Genomic DNA, 11,654 nt, shown 5'->3' with positions numbered 1-11,654 from the left:
TTGATTTTAGCTTGTGAGGACATAAGTCACACCCTAATGCCAGTGAAACTAGGGCTTTTATGACAAAAGATCTTCACTGAAACCCTAGAAATGGCTAATAACTGGACTTCCAGGAGACTGTTTTAAACTTTTTTTCATGTTTATGGGTATTGTCTGCATGTTTTTTATGAATAAGGGTAGTGATTATTTGCTTGTATGTCTGTGTGTGCACACCTCCTGTAATCCAGTGAATCAGAGGCCAGAAGAGGGTATGGAATCCCCAAAGACTGTAGTTACAGATGGCTGTGAATGTCCATCACAAATTATCAAGTAAAATGGCAATTTGTGGAAAAGGTAGTAGAAGTAGCTATTAGCAATTATCAGTCATTTCTGGGAATCTGATGATTGACTGGTCTTCCTCTCATGTAATTAAACTACAGGATTATGAGCACCTTGAATGAAGGAATGGTATCCCAATAACTCAAGGTTTTCCTAGAACCTCTTCCTCTTGCAGAAAAACATAGCTTATTATTGAATACATGGTAATAACCTTCCATTTTAAATAAAGTTATATATACCCCACATGCAAAGTTACAAATTTTGTGTGTGTATATTTACCAATTTACTTCTCTTTAGAGAAGAATGACAAATACAGGTGGATGAAATAATCATTTGCAAATATGCTCTAAGATGATGTTATTTAGATATTGTGTAAGAGAAGTTTGAGGAAATTTATGGATTTCTACGTTCTTGACAAACTCTTTATAAAGAAGTTTAAATTTGATGCTGTAAGCATGTAGGCCATCATTGACAGATGTCCATACACACACACACACACACACACACACACACACACACACATACACACACACACACACAAGAGAATACTACAGTAATGTATGTTACAGATGCTTGTAGGTGACCACCAGCAACATTTTTCATTATTATGAGATATTCCAAATGCATAATGGCATACTACTGATTAAACACATCACGACTAGGCTTCATATGAATGAGTTCTTGGTGGTGAATAGAGTAGGCTCTGAAAAACCTCAGACTTTCCACAAAGGCTGCATTTAGTGATGGCAGTGAGCATGCATACAAACAGAAATTCACTAAGGCTTGAGGGTAAGAAAAGATCAAGAACTTCTTATTTAGAGCAAAACTTTCTTCTCTGATGAACCTGAATTTTGTTGCAGTTTGATTTAAATGTAAACTTGGGAAGATTAATCACCTTACAATTCATTAAATCCCACCAAGCTAACACACACATTGTCTATTGCAGACAGTTTCTGTCATAAATCATCATGCCCTGACTGTAATGAGATAATACAAAAGAAGACACAATAGCTTTATTGTTTCTCTCTGAATTCATCATAGTTGGAAGTGCTCAATCAACCTTTAACTAATTTTTCTTTCTTAGGTGTTGAGTCAATTCTAATCAGTCAAAAGGAGATTTGTGGTCTCTGATCAACCTCAGGATGCAGTCTAGACTTTATCTTTCTTCAATGAAGTAAGAGTTAGGGAACCTGCATGGGACCGACATAGGCCCTTTGCCTGATTGTGGCAGTTGTATGTCTTGGTCTGTTCGTCAGGTTCCTAGCAGTGAGATAAGAACCTGTCCCTGGAGATTAGCTAGTGTTTGAGAACCTGGTCTCCATGCTGGATTACCTAGACCACCCTTTATTCAGGGGGAGGAGCTCAGTCCTACCTCAACTTTGTTCAAGGTAGGCCTATACCTTTCTGAATGAACATGGAGAAGGAGTGGATGAGGAAGGGGGATATGGGAGTGGGGAGGAAGCTGTGGTCAGTATGTAAAATGAATAAAAACTGTTAATAAAATAAAATTTAAAAAGAAACAGCTATAAAAAGATTTTTTAAAGCCAATCACAACATTCTCCCTGTCCATGTTATTCACAATGTTAAGAACTCAGCATGTCGAAACATGTTCAAATTACAATAGTAGCTAAAACCACACTTAATTTTGCATTGTACACTCCAAATGAATGTGGATTCAATGTACACAAAGACAAACAAAAGTAATTTTGCTAGCATGGAATGTGTTTTCTGATATTGACTGGCAACAAGAAAGAGTCAACATAATTACACAGTTTTTCAAGACACATTGCTTGAGTTAAGCACATTTCGACTAGTTCTGCAACATTAGTCAGCTCTCTGAGCTTAGAATTCTGTATTGTTTAATATTTTCCATTGCTATGAAGATAAACATAGTCATTAATCCAAAATCTTGGTAACAGCAGTGTTTAGTTATGAAAAAGTTGATCATCAAGACTGCAGGAAATGCATGAGTACACAGGCAATTTTGACATACAGCATTTGGGAGAATGGATAAATAACATTCTCGAAAGTTATCTGCCTGAATGTTTATCCTATAAATCACCATAACTATTTAAGCAAGAAGCTTAAAATGATGTGAAAACATTTCTGATATAGTCAAAAATAACTCCACACATAATTCAAATTTATTTTACACTAAAGATCTGATCATTTTCTCCATATTGTCTCTGTCAAAGAAATAGAAGAGGACTACAGATCATTTTTCTAAATGTCATAATTGACAGTAAGCCAAAAGTCTAGACCAATTCTTTGTTTTTGTGTGTATAAAGTGTAGGAGTAAAAAAGAAATTTCATTACTTACTTCTAAACTCAGTTTAAAACACATGTATCTTTGTAGTGACCATTAATATTTGCTCATATTGTTTTGTACAACATAAACTTCATTTACAATAATTTGATCTTTTAAGGATTCCTAGAGTTTACCAAATAAGAAAAGAGGGAATAAAAATATAATTCTATATAACAAGGTTTCCTTTATTGAAAATAGGTATTTTCTATGCAGTATATTCTGAATATGGTTGCTCCTACCTCGACTTTTTCAAGTTTTTCCCCACATCCTTTGCCATCCAAATTAGCCCCCTTTCTTTCTCTCATTATAAAACAAAAAGACTTCCAAGGGATAATAATAAAACATAATAAAACAAATTAGAGTGTGACAACACAAACAGAAGGAAAAGTCCCAAGAAAAGGCACAAGAAATAGATATAGAGGCAGAGACTCACTGATTTTCACACTCAGGAATCCAACAGAAACATTAAATTGGAAGTCATTATATATATATATATATATATATATACACATATATATATATGCATATGTGCATATATATGTATGTGTGTATATGCAAATGACCTTTAGGGTAGAATGAAATAAAAAATAAAAATTTGAAAGAAAGAAAGAAAGAAAGAAAGGGAGGGAGGGAGGGAAAAAAAGGAAGAAAGAAAAGAGGAAGAAAGGAAGTAGGAAAGAGGAAAGAGGGAAGAAGGGAGGGAGGGAAGGAAGGAAGGAGGGCGGGAGGGAGAGAGGGAGGGAGGGAGGGAGGAAAAGGGATAATAGCTCTGACATAACATTATGAGATAAGGAATCTCCTCCAAAGATCTCACCGAGTTCGTTTTCTGATGCCATCTACTTCTGAGCATGCAGCCTACCATTAACAGCAGTTTGTTTCCCAGTGAGACAGCCTTTGAATAAAGTACATTTTCATTTGCATCTGGGTTAGAGTTGGAGGAATGTGTCTACTTCTTTCTGCTCTAGGACCTCCAAGGGTGAAGACCCATGCAGACTCTATACATGCTGCTTTAGTCTCTGTGAGTTCATATGAGCTTTGATCATGTTGATTTTAAGGGCCTTGCTGTTTTTCTGACCTTCAGCAAAACAAAAACTCATCGAACAACAATAAACACTCACAAATGTCCCAATAAGTCAACAATTGGACAGGTTGTGAAGACAGAGAATTAGTTAATATTGTTTTTTTTCTCCTCAAGGAATTGCAAGATATTGCTTCATGTCTGTATGGAAAACAAGAAATCAAATTTTAAGCAGTATGTTCTAGAGGTGTGGAGTGTTCTTAGAAGAAACTGTCAGTAGATTGTATTCCTGGCATTATATTATATTCTGTGTCCTAGTGGACATAGAAAATTAAGAACAGCAAATCCCTGACCTGCTGCTAAGCGCTATGGAAACTGGAACCCGAGGTCCCCGAGTGGTCCCGCCCTGAGCCCTGAGGGGAAGAGTGGCCCGGCCCAGTGTGCTGGGGTGGAGACCTTGACTCCAGTCCCTTCCCTAGCCATGATGGACGGGATCCTAGGGAAGGCAGCCACAATGGAGATCCCAATCCATGGAAATGGTGAAGCTGGGCAGCTTCCTGAAGACGATGGGCTGGAGCATGACCTCCAGCAGGTGATGGTGTCAGGACCCAACCTCAAAGAAGCTAGCATGGGGGCTCTGGTGATGGACTCATCCCCACGGGGTCTGGCTGCCATCCATTTCACAGCACCTCACCTTCTGGCCCTGGTGATGAGGTGGCGCGGGGCATTGCCGGAGAGAAGTTTGACATCGGCAAGAAATGGGGCATCAACACATATAAGTGCACAAAGCAGCTGTTATCAGAGAGATTTGGCTGAGGCTCCCGGACTGTGGATCTGGAGCTAGAGCTGCAGATCGAATTGCTGCGTGAGATGAAGCGCACGTATGAAAGTGTCCTGCAGCTGGGCCGAGCACTGACAGCCCACCTCTACAGCCTGTTGCAGACCCAGCATGCACTAGGGGATGCCTTTGCTGACCTCAACCAGAAGTCCCCAGAGCTTCAGGAGGAATTTGGCTATAATGCAGAGACGCAGAAGCTGCTGTGCAAGAATGGGGAGACGCTACTAGGGGCTGTGAACTTCTTTATCTCTAGCATCAACACACTGGTTACCAAGACCATGGAAAACACACTCATGACTGTCAAACAGTATGAGACTGCCAGGCTGGAGTATGATGCTTACCGGGCAGGCTTAGAGGAGCTGAGCCTAGACCCCCGGGATGCAGGGACACGTGGTCGACTTGAGAGTGCCTAGGCCACCTTCCAGACCCATCGGGACAAATATGAGAAGCTGCAGGGAGATGTGGCCATCAAGCTCAAGTTCCTGGAAGAAAACAAGGTCAAGGTGATGCACAAACGGCTGCTGCTCTTCCACAATGCGGTGTCTGCCTACTTTGCTGGGAACCAGAAACAGCTGGAGCAGACCCTGCAGCAGTTCAACATCAAGCTGCCGCCTCTAGAAGCAGAGAAGCCTTCCTGGTTAGAGGAGCAGTGAGCGGCTCCCAGCCCAACTTGTCTAAGGAGAAGGACACTGGGCTGGGCCGGGCAGCCCCAGGGTGGAGGAGATTGGACACATGATGTCCTTTGCCACTTACTTTCGGGCTTGGGCTCCCCTTTCCTGACTGGGGTCTGATATCAGTTTTGCCCATACTGTTGTGGTCTGAAAAGGACCTGTGGGCCCAGAAGTTGCTGCCCTGTCCTTTATCTTCCTGGCCTCTGGGATTCATTCCCAGATCGTTTTTCTTTCACTCCACAGCCAAAGGCTATGACAAAACACTCCGCGGCCAATGGCATCACTCCTCAGGCCTATCCCAGCTCTTGGGATGTGCCCCCCGACCAAATACAGGACCTCCAAAGGCTCTGTCAGCCAATGGCAGCTCCTCTTGGGCTCCCCTGGGCCAATAGTGTTGCCTCCAAAACCCTTTGCCCCTCCTCGGTGTGTGTCCTTTGCAGAGAAGGGGACTGGAACCAAAGGGGTGAGGAAAATGGGGAGCCCCATTTATGGCCCTGTATCTGAATGGGCCCTCCCCTCATCCACACACCCAGGAAGACTGGGTTCAAGCACTAGGAATAAACCTTTCATAAAGCAAAAAAAGAAAAAAAAGGAAAAGAAAAGAAAATTAAGAACAAGACAAACAACTGAAATAAGGAAACTTGTTTCAAAGTAAAATAATTATTTTATTCAACTATCATTTTTCATATTTATATATTATTTATATACATGTAGCACAAATATTTATTATATTTGTCATATTAAATTATATTTCATTATCTTATTATTATTTAGATTTATATTTTTTTACTTGACATTTAGATGCCTGATGTGAGTAAGCATCATCTGCTTCTGCTTCCTTGAGACAAGCTCAAATTCAATTTACCTGTACCATGGGCAGCACTTACCATGGTAACAGTGCATTTGGATATTAGCAAACCTGGGGAAGGGACCTCAGAAGGTGATATGTGTAATCACCAGATGTATGATGGGATCCAAGCAGAACTCAGTTCCTGCCTGTATTTGTACTTGACCATCAAAGAAGAGGGTGAGAAGGCCTAGGACTAAGGATCAGATAGGAAGTTTTCAGTCTCCAAAATCCATTAAAATAGTTAGATAATGTTACATTCAATTCTTGATTTCATGGGTGAATGCACTCTCATGAGACTTATCAATGTGTCCCCCTCATTTGACCATGTTGATTGGATCAGAAATTTGCAAATGACCCCTTTCTTTCACGGAAGATACTTTCAGTTCATTTTTTTGTTATGTGGAAGCTACTAATATGTAGAAAATCTTGTTTTAATCCCTGACAGCTGTAAATCCAGATCTTTTAGCACCCATCAAGCTAAGAGAGATGTTTTTAAGGGAACAAATATGCAGTTAAAGCTGAGACATTGAGAGACTTGGCTGTGATCAAGCTATTAAAATCTTAAATACAACTATGTATTTTTGGAATTTTGTGACAAACAAATCTTTTATGTTTTTCTGCTGTGAGGTCGAATGTTTTTTATTCATAACCATATTGGTGTGTGTGATGGTAGCTTCCCCTCCTCTGTTATTAACTGATGAAAATCAGTGAGTAAAAAACGAGGAAGAACTTGAATCCAAGAATAATCATAAAACTCAATAAAACACTGAAGTTCAAAGGGACAGCTGTGTACTTTGTGAAGTGATTGATCATGCAGGGTGAATAAAAGTCCTTATGAGAACTCCAAAAGAGTTTTCAAGAAGCATGCCAAAAATAATCAAAGGAATTATTAAAAGCTGGATGATAATAATTAAGCAAACACTGCATATTTTATTTTTTTATCTTCTCAAAATGGTAAAGAAAGTATGAAATGCCTTTATCTATAAGAAAATCATCATTTACCGATTCAAACTGAAAAAGACACTAATTTAGAAGTTGGTAGATTCCAGGAAGAGACATTTGTCTATTTTACTAAAGGCAGAATGTTTAACTTAGATTAAAACAATTTAAAGATAATGCATAAAAATCTAGAGAAAGAAACTTCATTTAGAAAAACAAGGAGTTAACAAGCAAGGATATACAAACTTAGAGAAAATAAGGAGTTGACATACTTCAGAATGCACATGCATAATAAGGATGCACATATTTAAGTCTTACTCTTTGTAACTAATTATAAGACTGTCAATCGAGACCAGATAAATTGCCATTATTTGTCAAGACATTTGTAATTCACCTATACTTATCTATCACTGTAGAAAGTGAGTTGGTTAAACAGAATGAACTAAGGGTCAACAAGATCTTGCTATTTTTAACCCAGCCCTTTGAAGCTAGTAACTGCCTCTCAGAGAGGAAATCCTAAGTAGTTAAAGTGTTTGCTGTGGCGTCGGGAAGGCAATAAGAAAAGACCATGAGAGTGGACAGTATTTCCTTTATATGTCTAAGAGTTTAACAAAAATAACTTTAATAATAAAGAACCCCTACAAGAGTAGAGGCTTAGGAAGGAGGGGGAAAGTTACTTTAGCTCACAAATCATTCAGTACAAAATACTTTATCCTAGATCCTCCTATTTACATTTTATATTATTTTTAAATCTTACAAGCAATTCTGCTAAACCCCACTTGTCAAAGAAAAGTATTCAAAGTAAATTTAAAAATTGAATGTGAGGTAATATGCTAAAATTCACATCACAATTTAATTAGTATAGACACTTGAAAAAGAAAAAGGAAAGCACACAAAAGTAATTTAAAAGACACCCTGAACTCTAAAGTCATTAGTAAGAAAACAAATTTTAAAAATGGACAAAAGATTTGAAGTGATTCTTTCCCAAAAGTATAGAAGACAATTAAATGCATAAAATGAGTCAATCAGGAAAAGTCGAATTAAAGTCGAAATACTTTAATGCCTGCCATAAGGCCTAAGCATAAAACAGACAAAATGATACCATGCCAAATACTACATATATTGAAGAGCAACTGAATATTGTACACATTCCTAAGACAAAATCAGAGCCTCAAACATCTTATAAAACAGTTTAATACTTAAGAAGTTAAAGATACAAATTTCATAACTACACCACTCTTCAGCTTTGTCATGCTTTCTTCATGAAGGACAAAACCACCTGCTCTTAGTAAACCTTAGACAATAATATTTTTAGTAGCTTTATAAGTAATAGAAACTGTAATAAGTAATAGGCTTCTGAATTGAATATGTGAGCTCTACCATGAACAACTTTACTTTTCAGAGACTGACTCATTGTAGTAAAACTTGTTAAAATAAAACAAAGGGTAAATAATGATTTAAGGTCAATGGGAATTGTCCTGGAGGCATACAGGAAATGAAGAAATGGTTATTCAAGAACATCTCTTCAATGTTGATGAGGAAAATGAGCATCTGAAGACCTATGTCTCATGTCTTATCTCATCTCTGGCTTCATGGGACAGAAGTTTCTCTGGGGAAGACATGGCCATATGGCAAGATCTTCCATCCCCCAAATCTTCACAAAGGGCTGCAGAAGCAACTCAAATAGATAAAACTACAGCATCTATTACTCACACTGTTATGTCTTGAAGAGCACGAGGTTGAACTCTCTTCCATCAGTCTTCATTGATCTTAGATGGAGACTCAAAGAAAGGAAGGAAGAACAAGGACCTGCAGAGGTGTTCCCAGGGTAACAGTGTTTACTGAGTAACCATGAAGAGTTGGTTTTAAATCTCAAGAACCCTGGACACACAGTTATGTCTGCCACCCAAAACGTGGGGGATGGAAGAGACAGGAGATAGGAAGAGCTGTGGGTTTGTTGGCCACCAGCTTACCTAATAATCTGGTGAGTTCAGAGGCAGTAAGAGACACTGGCTCCAGGTGGTAAGGTGGAAAGTGACAGAGAAGGATGTTCTCTGGGCTCCACATATAGACGCATACACCCCAACAAACATATGTACACACACACACACACACACACACAAAATTCTTTTCAAAGGAATGAAGGAATATTGAGGATGACGCTTCACGCATTTTAAAATAAAAGAGTCTTTGTCTCAGCTTAGAAATTCCATAATGTTATACGAAATCCAAATGTGGTTGTGCCATCTAGCATCATACTCATAAAGCTGGGGAATTACTCCAAGGGGTGTGGTCCACTTTCATTCTCAGCCTGCTGATGCACTGTGCCAAGGATTTTATCAGAAGAGAGAAGCAAGGCATTAAGAAGCAAGCTTTAAACCTCAACACAGCTGAATTACCATCACAGAAAACAGAGGGTGGGAATGATCTGGAAGAGGGTCACTTTAAGACAATGAGAATGTGGAGGACGGAGATTAGGACTGAGTAATTAAGAGTCAAAGGGCAGCATTAAAGAGAAACAGAGAGGCCTCATAAAAGCACTAACCTCAAACTGAGTGGTGGTGGCGCATGTCTTTATTTCCAGCACTTGGGAGGCAGAGACAGGTGGATCTCTGTGAGTTAGAGACCAGTCTGGTCTACAAGAGCTAGTTCCAAGACAGGCTCCAAAGCTACATAGAGAAACCCTGTCTTGAAAAACCAAAAAAAAAAAAAAAGCACTAACCTCAAAGATTATTTTTAGAAAGTCCATATACAAAGGGACCCCCCCCCAATCTAAATGGATCAAACTATGGAACATATTAAACTCTAAGGGAATTACCATACATAATACTTGAATCAGCTGATAATTGATAATTAGTGGATCCTAGCACAAGTTCATGCTACCAAACTCTATGAAAACCTTGCTGTGCTTTGCTATATCTGGGTGATTACACATACACGCACACACGCATGCACGCACGCACACTAAGAAGAATGACGCAAGGCTTCAGTTGTCAAGAAAAACCTGCTGCAATGGAAGACGGAGGGAAGAGCAGAGTTACTAAGAAACTTTGAAGAGTTATTGAAATGTTTCTATATTGATTGTGTCTTTAAAAGTGTGCAAACATTTTAAAATGTCAGATTTTACATATTAACTATATGCTATTTGAGTAAGTCAATGAGGTTCTCTTACAAAGTAAAAAATATCACACAGAAAAAGTCTCAATTCAGAGGAGTGATCCCCCAAAATTATTTCACTCAGGAGAGGACTCTACAAGCAAGGCATCCCAGTATTTTATTATAAAAACTGTTGACATTTCAAGACTTTTATCAGATTAACATTGAGACAGCATAGAATTAACTGTGCAGGCAGGCAGTAACATGTTGAAATTCTCCACCCATCCATGTAATCTTCAGTGATTCAAGGGCTATTCTAAGTGCAGAATGGTTGATGACTTGAACATCTGCAAAGAAATCCTTAGTTTGTTCTTTTCTCAGATTAATGTTTATCAAACTTCAGTGTGCACAGAAATTGCTGTTTGTTCTACATACAAGATAAAATTCTGTACAGTCATACACTGAAGAAAGTTGTTTCCATCAACAGCAGAATGTATACACCACGGCAGATCCATAAATTCATATTGCATAGCGGGATTGGAGCCGATTTAGCTTCCGTTAAGAACCCTGATATTAATATGGTGGCAAAGCTACTGAAGGATACACTTCTCAGATCTTAACCCTGTTCATACAACATGACTGGTATCTGGAATGTCATAAATCTCAGGGCAGAGAACATGAGCATGCTATGACAGAAATATAGATGGACACATTTATGCCTTTCTGTGATGTTAAATTTATGGACTCACAGTAAGTTCACCAACTGTATCATTTTTATTGACTGTAACTTACCAAAATGTTCCGACTTTCCTTGACAGCTGACCATTGGAAAAATGGGTCATTTTATTCTATACTTAATTATTAATACTATTTCTTAGGTTATACACTACACAATGAACAATAATTTTATTACATGTATACCTAATAATATATATGCATGCAAACACACACACACACACACCTGGGCTATTCAATGGCTGCAAAGGCATTAAAATGCCTGCAGATTCCAAAGAACTCACCTGAGAATTGATGCAGATACAGTGAGAGTCCCAGCATGTGGCTGGAGAAGATATTAACACACTCAGTTGGAGAGCTATTGGAGGCATGCAGAGCTGCTGCAGGCTAGCAGGTCCAGCCAAGCCCCAGGCTGCAGAGGCATGGACAGTGGAAACCACAGAGGCCAGATACCAGATCACTGAGCTGAGGCCCAGTACCAGATCCAGAGTAACAGATGACGGATGAGTGGATGAATAGATTCTAAATCAAGATAGCTTAGTCAAAAAGCCCTTTGGTTGCCTGTAGCCAATATTTCTGGAAGTATTTCTGCCACAGCTATGGCAAATCTCTTTGTTTATCCTTATATAAAATCCCAGGATTTGGGATTAAGAGGTAGAAAGACCTCTGTTAGTTCAAGGCCACCATGGACTACACAAGAGTGAAGAGTAGCAGAGCTCATGCCTTTGATCCCAGTGCCTGGGATCGCACACTTTAATCCCAGCATTAGGGAGGTATAAAAGACAAGAGCAAGGTCTCAGAGCTGGCATTCTTTCTCCAGCCACACTAAAAGTAGATGGGCATCGAAGGCTCAGAATTCTCCAGTCATGTTGAGGAGAGAA

The 11,654-nt window shown here is 39.1% G+C and overlaps 1 pseudogene; it reads left to right on the top strand.

The window, feature by feature from the left end:
• The first annotated feature begins 4,076 nt into the window (after nt 1-4,076).
• LOC101837668 lies at nt 4,077-5,135 on the top strand (annotated as a pseudogene).
• Nucleotides 5,136-11,654: the final 6,519 nt, after the last annotated feature.

This window comes from Mesocricetus auratus, unplaced genomic scaffold (genome assembly GCF_017639785.1).
Source record: "Mesocricetus auratus isolate SY011 unplaced genomic scaffold, BCM_Maur_2.0 Super-Scaffold_100011, whole genome shotgun sequence".
Classification (NCBI taxonomy): Eukaryota; Metazoa; Chordata; class Mammalia; order Rodentia; family Cricetidae; genus Mesocricetus; species Mesocricetus auratus.
This window is presented reverse-complemented; position numbering and strand designations above follow the sequence as displayed.